Source organism: Mytilus galloprovincialis, chromosome 12 (genome assembly GCF_965363235.1).
Source record: "Mytilus galloprovincialis chromosome 12, xbMytGall1.hap1.1, whole genome shotgun sequence".
Lineage (NCBI taxonomy): Eukaryota > Metazoa > Mollusca > Bivalvia > Mytilida > Mytilidae > Mytilus > Mytilus galloprovincialis.
In genome coordinates this window covers 47443734-47458235 of record NC_134849.1, presented here as the reverse complement: position 1 = coordinate 47458235, position 14502 = coordinate 47443734, and the positions used below count along the sequence as shown (strand labels likewise).

General features: G+C 33.7%; 1 long non-coding RNA gene across 1 annotated transcript; it reads right to left on the bottom strand.

Moving 5' to 3' along the window:
• Window positions 1-1199: 1199 nt before the first annotated feature.
• On the bottom strand, window positions 1200-9959 carry LOC143054631 (uncharacterized). Its single transcript, XR_012971759.1, has 3 exons — window positions 9877-9959; window positions 3191-3352; window positions 1200-1274 (listed from the first exon to the last, which is right to left on the bottom strand). It is a non-coding gene; the product is annotated as an uncharacterized LOC143054631 (long non-coding RNA).
• Window positions 9960-14502: the final 4543 nt, after the last annotated feature.

Below are 14502 nucleotides of genomic sequence, written 5' to 3'. Positions count from 1 at the left end.
GATGTGATATGACTGCCAATGAGACAACTATTCATCCGATGATATTGGGTAGTCAGAAACAACAATGCTACATAAAAATAACATTTCTAGCTCCAAGCATAGTTTAACACACAAAATTAACCACAGATTTTTTCAGGCCTACCTCCCTGTCACAAAGTGAGGTAAACTATCCTATCATCATATAGTAAAGATGACCTTCCAATCATAAAGAGAGGTTCACCACCCAATAACAATTATCTAGTGAGGCTTACCATACTATCGTTGATAAAGCTAACCTTCCAATCATATCAGATAGTGACGCTTACCATCCTATCAGATAGTGACGCTTACCATCCTATCAGATAGTGACGATTGTCATCCTATCAGATAATGAAGCTTACCATCCTATCAGATAGTGAAGCTTACCATCCTGAAGCTTACGATCCTATCAGATAGTGACGCTTGACATCCTATCAGATAGTGAAGTTTACCGTCCGATTATTTAGTGAAGCTTACCATCCTATCAGATAGTGACGCTTACCATCCTATCAGATAGTGAAGCTTACCATCCTATCAGATAGAGAAGCTTACTATCATATAAGATAGTGAAGCCTACCATCCTATTAGATAGTGAAGCTTACCATCCTATTAGATAGTGACGCTTACCATCCCATCAGATAGTGACGCTTACCATTCTATTAGATAGTGACGCTTATCATCCTGTCAGATAATGAAGCTTACCATCCTATCAGATAGTGACGCTTACCATCCTGTCAGATAGTGAAGCTTACCATCCTGTCAGATAGTGAAGCTTACCATCCTATCAGATAGTGAAGCTTACCATCCTATCAGATAGTGACGCTTACCATCCTGTCAGATAATGAAGAATACGATCCTATCAGATAGTGAAGTTTACCATTCTGTCAGAAAGTGAAGCTTACCATCCTACAATGTATCAGATAGTGAAGTTTACTATCCTATCAGATAGTGAAGTTTACCATTCTGTCAGAAAGTGAAGCTTACGATCCTATCAGATAATGACGCTTGACATCCTATCAGATAGTGAAGTTTACCGTCCCATCATTTAGTGAAGCTTACTTACCATCCTATAATATAGTAAAGCTTACTGTCCTATCATATATGAATATATCGTAGAGTTAAGGTTCACATCATATCATAAAGTGAAGCTTATTGTTTTTCTAATAGTGAAGTTTACCAGCCTAGCATGTCGTTCTCCAATATAGTTGGTTGGTCTGCGGCATCTATTGGTAGATAGTGAACTGTAAGTGCGTCAGCTGAAAAAACAAAATAAGAATATACATATTTTCATTTCATTTATACTAGAACACACCCGCGAAATCGCGGGCATACAGCTTGTGAACTGTTGTAGGATGATTTTTTGTAAAAGATATCATGTATAAAGAATTTCATAAAATGTACAAAAAGCCCTCTCCCTTTTTCCAAAGTCCGATATTTGTTTCCTTACTGTTAAATTCAATTCATTTTCGTGTTTCTGGCCTCAGACCACAATTATTCTTCTCCTTTGCTACAATGCTTCGTTAAATCAAATTAAAAATTTGCACCGTTTCAAATATGTAATAAATGTAACTGCTTGTATATAGACCATTATGAGTCTAACAAAATATGCTTCTAGGACAACTCTTCAGTGCTTTTTCTTTTAAGAGCCTTATTAACATTCCACTGGTAGGATATGAATCATGTATAAATGACTAAGACCGACTAAGGCTAATTTGAGGGGTGGTCGGAGGGGTCCTGATCCCGAAATCCCGGACTTAAAACCATGAAATCCCGAGATACAGAATTTAAAGAAACTTCATATCCCGAAATCAAAAAATATATTCCCGGATCACGTAATTAAGGATCAATCCCAAAATCAGGAGCTTAAAAACACCAGATCCCGACGCCCCCAAAAAGGTCCTGCCTTCCTCTTATCTCTACCTTACTTTCGTTTTTGCCAAATCACTATTTTCCCTTTCAACAATAAATTTGTATGCCCCATTTATGGGCATTATGTTTTCTAGTCTGTGCATCCGTGCGTTCGTTCGGTCGTCCTTCCGTCCGTCTGTCCCGCTTCAGGTTAAAGTTTTTGGTCGATGTAGTTTAAGATGAAGTTGAGCATATTTTACTTACAAAAACAACAATGCAAGTGGTATGACCCCTTAAATAGTAAACATTTCAAAGAAACAGTAGACAGAATCAGGGACTTTCTATAATAACATAGAAAGTCCCTGGCAGAATACAGAGAGTCTCTATATATTAAAGTAGTATAATCGTAGTTTGCATGTAGATAAACGCGAAAAATAATTGTCCTCTCTATGGAGGTAGAATAGTTGTGATTCTTGCGATCTAAACACGTTAATATGGAGAACGCTCTAAATGGCTTATTTATTTTTCATTTTTGTTATCTATCATACGATTGGTTGTACTTGTGTCACATGTTTTACTTATTTTAATTTATATGCAACTGGTATGACCCCTTAAATAGTAAACATTTCAAAGAAAACAGTAGACAGAGGCGTTATAACTTTCACACTTTTTCTTGTTCGAAAAAGGTTTTTGGACATACAAAAATCTCTCCCTCTCATTTGGTTTAACGCAATTGAAATGTTTTGTCGTCTATGACATTAATACAACAAACAACTTACGCATTCACAGAAAACTGAATACCAAGCTGATTGTATTTCCATATTTATCATTATCTTAACTGGCAGTTGATAAAAAAATCTTCAAAGTGTTTTTTTTTGAAAATGAAAATAATGCTTTAAATATCTTGTCGAATGTTTCCAATTTATTTCGTGATTTTTTTTTTAAAACAAATGTTGCTTGTCTTTTCGTATAGAAAACCTGATGTTTTTCTTTTCATGCCCCATTTATGGGCATAATTATTTCTGGTCTGTATCTCCGTTCGTCCGTCTGTTCATTCGTTCGTCCGTTCGTTTGTTCTTCCGTCTGTCCCGCTTCAGGTTAAAGTTTTTGGTCGAGGTAGTTTTTGATGAAGTTGAAGTCCAATCAACTTGAAACTTGTCCTCATGTTCACGGTCCACTGAACATAGAAAATTATAATGCGGATGGGGCATCTGTGTACTATGGACAGATTCTTGTTTTTAAATATCATACTAGTCTGCTTTATAGATTTTAATAATTATTTCCTTCGTATTATGAACGAAAGAACATTCTAATGTTTTCTCACCTGTACTGAAAGTATATTGTGAAGAATGAACCAGTGTATATGTTGACCCGGACTGGCGCCATATTTGAAGGTGTAGTGTGCCCAGTCCAGCTATTTCCACGTTGAATCCACTTAAAAGCCCACAGCAATCTAGAATGTACTCTTTTGCTAAATATCCAGCTCCTATAAAGAAAATCGCTACAATTAATTAATACTGAGATAACTAAATAAGTTATACGTAATGGACTCAGTTTGTGTTACTAAAAAGTATATATTCAAAAAGGCATCACGACATAAAGTGAACTATTGTCATTTAGTGGGAGATATTATGGACATAATTGTGCAAATCGTGATACAAGCATGAAATTTGGTATAAAGGTTGACTAAATGATACTAAAAAAAAATCCGCTGCTGGCCAGAAAAGAAAATCATTTTTTCAAGATGGCCACCACACATTTCGGAAATGGCGTCATTACAAATTGACAATAATTCGTTAATCCTTTAAAAGGTGTGTTATATGTAAAATCCAATGTTAGATTTAATAAAAAGTAAATGACAGTTTCTAAATTACGACTAGACAATACATTAATGAAACTAAAGGTGACTTCCGGTTTCAAAATGCCGGCAAAAAAGTCAAAAAATTTCAATTTTTATACTTTCAAGCAACTTCACAAGGGATGTATAATCCAATGTAAGTTATGATACAACGTTAAAAAAAGTTCCTAAGTACGACGAAACAACACATAAATGAAGAAAAATAGTGACTTCCGGTTCCAAAATGGCGGCAAATACGTAGAAAATATTTTTATAATTTCCATCAACTTAACAAGTGTTAACACTCTTTGTTAAGTTTAAATGCCTAGTTTGGTTAGAAAGACAGGTCGCTTATTCTATAATTATCTGATAGTTGCCTATACAACAACCCATACAAGGAAGGCCAGAACGGTAGAATCTACAGTTACCAACACAGCTCGGTTTTTGGCTCCGCATTTCAAAATTTTCTGACACGAGGATGCAACGGCAGTCAAAGAAGTCCATTTTGGTTTCCAACTGTCATAGATTCTTTCTTTCATCCAACCACAGTGGTCATGACTTGGAACACGTACCTGTCGAATACATAAATCAGGCTGAGCCCAAGCAACTCCTCCTTGATATACTTCTCTTTTGATGTGCTCTGGAAAAGAACCTCTTGTAGGCGGAATTGCATCACAACGCCGCTGCTTCCTGGCAAACAATTCACATCGTGCCTCGCTCCATACTTAAGCCTAAAAAACATCCTTTACATCTGGAAAACCTTCCATTGTTAGCCAAGCTGACGTTTTGCCTTTCTTATGACAATTCGACAAAGTTCCACATCCACTAAATGCATGGACGAAAGGAAAAGCAGCAACACAAGGACCAAACGCATTTGATATGTCGCGTGCAGGAAGCCATCAAAAGTCGTTATTCCTTCCATAACCTATCCGCAATTTGTTCTACCTAATTTTGCGATTGCTGCAATTCTTGATACTATTACATCTGTGTCAGTACTACCTAAAATTACATTTTACAACGCTTTTCATAATTATGCCGAACATGGACAAACATTCGTGTATCTGCTTCTTTATGATTACAAGGGGATAGATAGCAAGTATCTTTATTGAAATTGCAAAGAATATTTTCTCCATGAGTAACATACACATTTATATTAGTCTCTTAAGAAGCAATTTTGTCAGCAAGAAACTTGAACAACTTCGTTTTGTTGTCATCTTCACAGAGAAAACTACTCCATACCCTTGGTGTTCTACCAGAACCAACACCTTTCCATCTGGCACAAGAACCTTGCCTTTGTTTTTCGCAGCCTTTAAATTATTCATTTAGTAAACATCAAATACAATGTCTACTTTTGAATACTTATCGATGCAAGATTTTACATAAGGCAGTATGACATCATTTGCATAATCATCAAATATGTTTGCCCAACTTTGTGACCTGGAATTAAACATTGCTGCCCCACCAACGATAAATGCGTCCAAATTTGGATCAGCAAATCGCAGAATGTTTCAAGTAAACCCATTTGCAGCGATTTAATACCACTATTTCAAGTCACATCCCGAGACAAAGACGGAGGATCAGTTTGGTTTCTATGGATAAAGAAATATTCCAAGTAAAACTGTCTACTGGTGACAAGAAATGAAACGTCTAGAAAAGATATCGCAATCACTTTTAATGTTCTCTAGCTTTGTTTTTGACAAAGACGTTTCCAGTTTCATTTTGCGGCCAAAATAGGAAGTTGTTCTTTTTTATTTGGTTATAAAAAGCAGGTTTTCCTTCGTTTTGCATTTGCTTCAAAAGATCTTCGTATTATTTGGACCAATATCTTGGAGTTTATTTACATATCTTACCTGTTTTCAAATCAACAATTTCCAAAATTAAGTATTTTTTTTTACAAATCTGACGACTCTTTTAGAAATAAATTTCCAGACTCGTTCATACTTGCAAAGCCTTCAAAGCTGTTTAAAGAAATCTTTTTGTGTTTTCGTAGAGTCTTCATTATGTAGTTCGTCTGTTTTAGAATGACCCAAACCACTAGATCTTTCAAATTAATCTTCTAGTATACTGACTCCTGGTCCAGCTACCATCCATTTGTCTAAATGGGATCTTCGGTTAATCCTATGGCACCAATATCGCCCTTCACAATTGCATTATTCTGTTTTTGTGCCTGATCAATTGTGTTACACGAAAGAAATTTACTGGTCTTACGTACAATGAAATTATCATATTCAAATTCCATTGCCACCTGTGGGTGATGTTCGGGAAGGGAAGTCATATCTCGGAGATGAGTCGGTAACGATCGAGCATAATTTACACGATCAAGACATAAAACAATACGCTATCATGCTTTATATGGACTGTCTAACTTATGAAATGAGCATAATACCAAAATCAGAAGAAGTTCTTAATTTATAATTGAACGCCAGGAATTAAACTGTGGCCGAGATGACTTTATTTCCTTACACCAGTCTTTTAAATCATTGAACGTCACAGAGTCATGACATAATTATATATTCTGAGTTTAGCTTTCATAATCTGAAATTAACAATTTTTCAGCAAAATACATGCAGTTGTCTGATGCGCCTGTCTAGTCCTAGGCACATTTGAACATACATAAAAAAAAATCTGCCGTTCTTGGTGTTACAATATTGGCTTCAGTAAGACAACATGTCTATCCCCTATCACGCAATATATCACCCAGAGTTTTATAACAAGTCATTTCAATGTGCAATCTACCAAACATGACGATACACTTATATTTTCCTTACAAATCAGGCCATTCCCACTGAATTTGCTTAAGCATTTCCAAAAGTTGCTGATCTGCAGTTACATTTGATGTTTCTCCAGATTAACTACATTTTCGCCTTAACCATCGAATACCTGAGAATTGACTGGTAGGGCATACAAATCGCTCTTGGTGTCTATAAATAGTTTGCACATGCGCAAAAGTGTGAAACACATGTGTATCATAACCTTGAAAAATGTTATTGAACCAATTCATAATATCATTAGAAATCCAAAAACAATAAATATGTAGTAAATAGTTCAAATGTTTATGAAAGAATTTTGTTACATTTTCGCGCATGCGCAAATACTGGATATGTCAAATATTCATTTTTAATAAATATGTGATGTAAGGAAGGCAGCCACCAAACCTGGTAATTGGTTTTTACTAAAAGAAGTTCAAAGAAACGTTTTCCAGAAAAATCAGTATTTTCAAACTAAAGAAAACAGCCATTTTAGAAAATGGCCCTGGCCATCTTGAAAAAAATATTTTTTTTAATGGCCAGCAGTTATTTCTTACAAAGTATATAATAATGATGCTTTGTGGTAATTTTCATGCTTGTATCATCATTGGCACAATTCCCTCGATTTTGCTTGCTAATATCTTCCACTAATTGTGTTGTTCAATTTTTCGAATTTTCTGTAATGTTTTTGTTATTGTTTTCTTGGTTTTTTTTTCTTCCTTTTTTGACACCATGTGTTGGCTGTTTCTTTTAAAAGAAATTCTGAAAGCCCTGATGTTATCCTCTCTCCTTCGCCCCCAATCTCGCCTGTTGGCGTGATGGCTACAACCATTCTTTGATGGCCCGTATGACCCTCGAAACTTTTTTTGAACTGCCCCAGCTGAACTGCCATGATAGCAGGGACTTCAACCAAGCAGGTCATGGTCCATAAACTATTCTCAGATGAATGTTTATGAAAATATGGTACTTTGAAATCCGTTTAAGAGCTCAAAATCGAAAAAAAAACACGTGAAAAGTAGCCAAAATCAGGGTGGTGTAGGCATATTTTGATGGCCACTACGTAACTGGTAGTGACTGTAGGTATAAACTATAATCAGTAATGCATGCATAGGTGGTACAGGAACACAACGAGGTATAATAGATCATAATATGACCAATAGGAATCTAGTCTGTAAAATGTAGGTCACCGTTTTGTCAAAAATCCGTAAAAACGGCCATTAGGCAGACCTGACTTGACAAAAATAATTCCCCGGCAAGACACTTAAGTCCCATATACTCCCAGTTAGCATGAATGGACTGATGTAACTTGAGGTAATACTAAATACTTGAATGACAAAGAAACACAGTCCGGGGAATGTTCACCTCTCAAGGTCGTTTTAAAATCGAAAAATAGCCGTGGTGTAGTGGTTAGTGCATAGGGCTACTAACACAAAGGTCGTGGTTCGAATCCCAGTCCGGAATGAAAATTTCAGGGATTGAATTTTTGGCTCTCCCTTGACACCGTTTGCAAGTATGGTCTTGAGGAAACGATGATTGTCCGTCGGATGGGGACGATAAATGGCTGACCCGTGGTAAGAGAGAGCCATATCTCTTGCACGTAAAAGACACCCTTGTAGATTTCGATAAAGAGCAGGCTATTATCGCTACAAGGCGCACTCGCACCTGCAAAGTGGAAAGGTATTGATATTAAGTTGAAAAACTTGTTTCCCAATCCACAATAAATAGATATGTTTAAACTAAATCGGAAAAAAGACTGAAAATGACATTTTTTCAGTGGGGGTGGGTTCAAACCCACGAGAAAATAAGGGCATAAATCTTACCATCGAAGATGACAAAACACCCCATTTGTAGTTTATGCATAATTGGGATGAAAACAAACTTATCATAGAAAGGTTCTAAAAATACCGAAGCGGTCTGAAATTTGGACTGCCACTGAAAATGAGAGAATTTTAGAAAGGGCCAGAAATTTTGCTTTGCACCAGATCACCTCTGGAGCCCTTAGAGAGTTACTGCAAGGGTTTTAGAATTAACGAGCAGTGATCGTGACAATCGACCTACAAAGGATAAAACACCCATTTCGACAGGAGGTGGCTGTGTATTTATACATCCCGAACAGTGAAATTTAGATGTCAAGTTTGTATTTGTGCCTCATCACTCTAGAAAAAGTGCACTTAAAATTTTGTAAACTATTATTAAACCTTTAGAAGTCGACACCCAATTTTATGATTCATGGTTAACTTGGTATTTATCCCATGTCTTTATATATACAGCTGCGTATGGTTAATTTTTGGTCAAAAATGGTAAATGGGGATGATAACAGGATTGCTAAAATACTATACTAATACATGTTCTTGAAGAATTCTGACAACCAATTTAGGTCAGATTGGTTGAAATACGTTAAAGATATATTAGATAAATGTTGATACAGCAATATATGGTTGTCACAAGGAAATTTTAATTCTATTTGTTTGGGTATAAGTTTAAAACAAAAGTTATTTGATCAGTTTCAACAGAAATGGACAGCTGATATTGACTATTCGTCAAAAGGTTTGGCCTACAAATTGTATAAACAAAATTTTGAATTTGAGGAATATCTGAATATTTTAAGTGATATAGATAGAATAACATATTGTAGATTTCGAACGGGTAACCATAAGTTACCAATCGAAACTGCGCATGGTAGATGGAATAAAATTGACCGAAACCTTAGATATTGTAACTTATGTCATTGTAACGAGTTTGGTGATGAATTTCATTACACTTTGCAGTGTAGTTCTCTGGCTAATTTTCGAGCACAATATTTGGATATTTTTTTCTTGCACAGATGTAACATACTTAAATTTGAAAAACTATTTCAGTTAAAAATTAAAAATAAGTTGAAAAAGCTGTGCAAATTTATCAGTGTTATAACTTTTCAAGTGAGTCTTCCTGGTTAATCACAACTCTTCTCTACTATACTGTTTATTTTATTTTATTTTATATTTTCATCTCATCTTTTCAGGTGTGTTTGTGTTATGTTATATAACTTTTGATGAACTTCTTTGTACCATTGTTACTTTATGGTGTTTGAGAAATAAAGAATCTTGAATCTTGAATCTCTGGTGCTGGAAATAATTTGATTAATTTGTGTTTTTTAATCGTCGTCTTCTTTATAAACCCGGAAGAAATGGTAGGGAATTTTAATGTTTATGTTTTTGTCTTCTTCATCAACCCAGAAGAAATGGTAGGGAATTTTACTGTTAATATTTTTTTATAAATGGAACCAATTCTGTTGATTTATTGTAAAAGTATTAGTTTTATTGTCCTCATTTTTACATACCAAGTCAGTTAATTATGTAATATACTTTAATTAAGAACAGTTCATATACAGTCAGAAAATGAAGCAGAAGATCACAAAACAACTATATAATAATGAATCTCACTTACCAGTGGTGGTGTTATCCCAGTTCGTGTATGACCCTCCTCCTAAATTCGTGCCACCAATTGTCTTTACGCCACATGCCACAGCTAGATGTTTAAAATAAAAATACTACTTCTAGATTGCTTTAATATTACAAAGTTTATTGAAATATAATATTTAAGCAGTAATTATTGAAATATAATATTTAAGCAGTAATTATTGAAATATAAATATTTAATCAGTTATTTAACTTAATCTATCATATTATATATTTAGAGTTAATGCATTGACTTTAACCAGTTTCCGGTGCAATAATTTAATGTGAGGCTTAACTTTGTATTCAGTTAAAATGTGAGTTTGAGATTAAATCACTGAAGCATGACCGGAGCGGACCCCCTCTTATGCAGTCAATGGGCCCTAATTTGTGAACATTTCTGAATCCGCCCCTTCAACTAAGGACCTATATTACAAATGAAACAGGAAACTACGAGGTTGATATGGAAACTAAATGTCAAAAGTTAATAATGAATTCATTTTCATAAATAGATAATTAAGTATGAATATAAAAAAAAGAGGATCTTACCGCTGGTATATGCTGGGAAACAAAGTAATATCAAATACACTCCAAACATTAGATGCGACATAAACGACATGATGAGCTTGTTCCTTTGACACTTTTTTTGGGGTTTAGTTTCTATATTACATCAATAGCTCATATACGTAGATATGTTTATATACACTTTTCTAAAAGGTTACATTTTGAATTCTTATGATTTTAAGTATATCGAATGTCAATAGATTTGTATTCATTGAAGCGATATTTGTCGTGTATTGGCTTTATTCGTGCATCATATGGGTGACAACATTTTCTCCATTAGGAGTGGATACCTTCTTTAGCTGATTTACGCGAAACGCATTACATTCTTTACAAATCACAAAATTAAAAGTTAATTCTATTTTGTATATCTCTTTTATTTAAAATGACGTCTAATTTTAATAACTTTTTAGAGCTGCATTCAACAGAACATTAGTATTCAAGTCACAAAAGTTCTTATAATCAAGGTCCAATGAGACACTTTTAATCTTTAAACATTTTGTTTATTTATTAATCGACATAGGTAACATTTCATATGCTAACATAGTTTTTGTGAAATATTCATCTAGTAACATAAGATGCTATTGAATTCATTGTTGGAAGTTTATTCATTAGAAGTTGAACCTGGTCGTATGTAATTAAGAAAGCGTTCAGATGAATTATATACTAGACAACTAGATATACATTTCTGATGAGATATTGTATACAAAGAACGTTTTTGATAAAAACAAAATAGAAATATGAAATATATTGTTAACGTTTATTTTCTTTTATTTTGTGGTTAAGAAATATAATTTTGTGGATTACATCATTTAGTTACCTTTCTTAGAATGGTTGACATTGTCTGTGACTGCCTCCGACGAAAAAAAAAGCTCAGTTCCCTTTAAAAAATTTGAAAGTTTTTAGCTTATTATTCATTTCAAAAAATTAAGACATTTTCAATTTTATTATCATATCAAATGTAATTTGTCGATTTTCATCATTGAGTTACCTTTCTTGGAATGGTTGATATTGTCTGTGACTGCCTCCGACAAAAAAAAAAGATCAACTCACTAGGGAGGTGTGAAAAGACTGAAAACAATGAAGAAATTAAAAACCAGAGGTCGAGAAAAACAAACGATGACATGGTAAATAAACACAAACAGAATAAGACCAGGAATATTTCACTAGAAAATGAAAGAGTAGGATTGTAAAACTGGACGTTCTAAAAAGGTTTGAGTATAAAGTTGGCATCCCAACAAAAAATTGTTTTCATGTTAAAAATGTAATCTATCTGTTTGACCAACATCCGTGTATTTGGTTATTATTTTAAATCTTTTTCTATGTTGTACGCTAAAAGAAGCATTGGTACTACTCGCAAAAATATTCTCCGTTTCTCATGTTGAATCATATACTAAAAACTTATCACAGCAACCGAGATTTGTTAAGCCAGACTCGCGTTTGGTCTACATAAGATCCATCTGTGGGTCACGAATCAAAACAATAAGCAGTCAATATCAAATACGAGCATTGGGAACAAAACTGGCTATGAGAATAAGATGATCAGGCAAGATTGTCAATGAGCCAACCTTCCACCAGAGAACAAATAACCTCTGTCACCGTATAGGGTCTTCAAAAATGAGCAAAACACAATAGTAGATTAGCTCCCGTGTCTAATGGCACAGGTAAATATGAAGTTTGTCGTAGTAAGCAGCACTATAGCTCAGCCCTAACTCCTTATATGTTTACTACTTTAGATATTCTAATCTTTCTGCTGGCAACTATAAGATTGGAAAATAAATTTGAAAAGTTAATACCATTATGATATTCTACGTCATCGAAAAGGAATCAGATAAACACATGTGGTATTTTTCATAATTATTAATACAATTATGCTATTTCTTTTTTCAAACTTTTAAAAATGTCTTTGTGGTAATATATGTTATATTTCCTATTTTGCAAATTAGAAATAGATGTTATAGATATATTTTGAAATTTCTAATTTGCAAAATAGAAAATGTAACATATAATATTGTTGGTATATTGTTGGTATTTGGAACACTTTTGGTGTCTTGAAAATACATATGACATAATAAGCGTCATCTCATACAAAGCATTATAATATTAACCATAAAAATTTTGATGACATTGAAAGTGAAATATTCAAAAATCGACTAATAATAAGTTAAGCTTCATATTCAAATATTACAAAATTTCAAACATAATATAAAATTTCTGACATCTTTATAACTATCATTTTCACGATTTTCTAAATCAATTTTAAACAATATTTATCCCTTTAGGATGTAGTGAATTTAAATCTATATAACATAAATGATTATTTATTAGCTTTTTCTCCTAGGATAAAACCATAAAGAAAATTGAAAATAAAATAAGGTATAAATGCTGTTATCTTAAGTTGTATGCAAACAGTCGATGTCATTATTACCATTTTGTGCGAAGTGGGATAAATTCCCAAGTTTGAAAAAGATTAAATGATGCGGTCCCCAAAAGCGTGTTGACACTTATAAATCTATTAAAACCCAATCCTGGAAAATTTCGGAATTATTTGGATGTATTTCTATAGAATTCTGAAGTATTTTAAGCCTTTGAATCGGTAATAAATATGAAAATGTCTTAATTAAATTCAATACTGACAATTTAGAGAATAGATGATAAATATTTTTTGAAAGTATAATTGAAAAAAATATTATCTTAATTTTCAAAGCAGAAAAAAGTTATATTTTTTTGTATTCCTTTAATTTTACAGAAAGTGATTAGAATTGGGCGATAGAAGCAAATGTAACGTATTTGTAGAGTCCGTGTCACCTTCAAGAAACAATCGTCTAGTCAGTATAAAGAGAGAGTTTTACTCCTCCATTTTGAAATTTAAGATTAAAAAGACCGTAGTTGGGGTCTGAATAGTGTGACACAGCTTGTTTCGGACTGTTTCCTTTTGAATTACAACGTTACTTTTGTCAGTTGATCGGGCGTATTGCATTTCCGCTAATTTTTCAAAACCCCAATACTACGTTTCCGCAAATTTAAAGTATACGTTTCCGCAATTTGTATTTATTACTTTTCCGGAAATTTACCTGGTAAGTTATTAATATTTGAATATATTACATACATTATTTGAACGCCGATTACATAGACAAAGATTCGGACTTTGTTAAATTGCTAACACATTTCTTTGGTTTGGCTTACTTTCAAACTAACATGATTGAAGAATGCTTTGTTGGATTAATAGCCGATGCTCCATCTTGCGATACATGCATGAATGGGCACCATCTCCTGATCCAAGGATAAGAGAACAACGAATGGTGTCGAGCCTTTAATGCCCACCCGAACGAGCAGTTTTACGCTACCCATCTGAACATTTGTGTCTTTGTCGATGTGTTATTGAAACTACAAACAACATCGTACATAAAGATGAGAACTCTAACTGTAAAAACACCCGTTCGGAAATATGAAAAGGAAAAGATAGACTTCCTTCTCGAACACAATACAACATTTGTAAACGGTGAATGTACTACTGTGGACTTTGTACGACGTGTTGGCTACACTGAAATATTCTGCCAGAACTGACTTATGAACTCATATCAAGATATATCTGATAAGTGCTGACTTTTGAACATATGTTTGATACATTTTAATGATGATTTTTACTTGCATGTTATGATGACCTTTCACTTAATAAATAGTTATTTTCAGATATTCCTTCATTATTTGCGGAAAAGTAATAATTTCTTTTTCCGGAATAGTAACTTTTTTTCCGGAAAAGTAAGATATTTATTTGCGGAATCGTAAACTTTTTTTTCCGGAAACGTCATATTTTTTTTCCGGAAAAGTAATGTCAATTTGCGGAAACGTGAAACGCCGAGTTGATCAATTAACATCATGAATTCGGTTGAAAGATTACTCGGGTCCGTACAGATTGTTTACTAAAGTATTTGAATATAGAAATATGAGAAACGACATAAATACATGTAGATTTCAATAAAACTTCTCATTACGATGAAATGATGACGCCAAGTGTGTAATTCAAGTTGTCGACTGTCATTTTCCTGACATATAT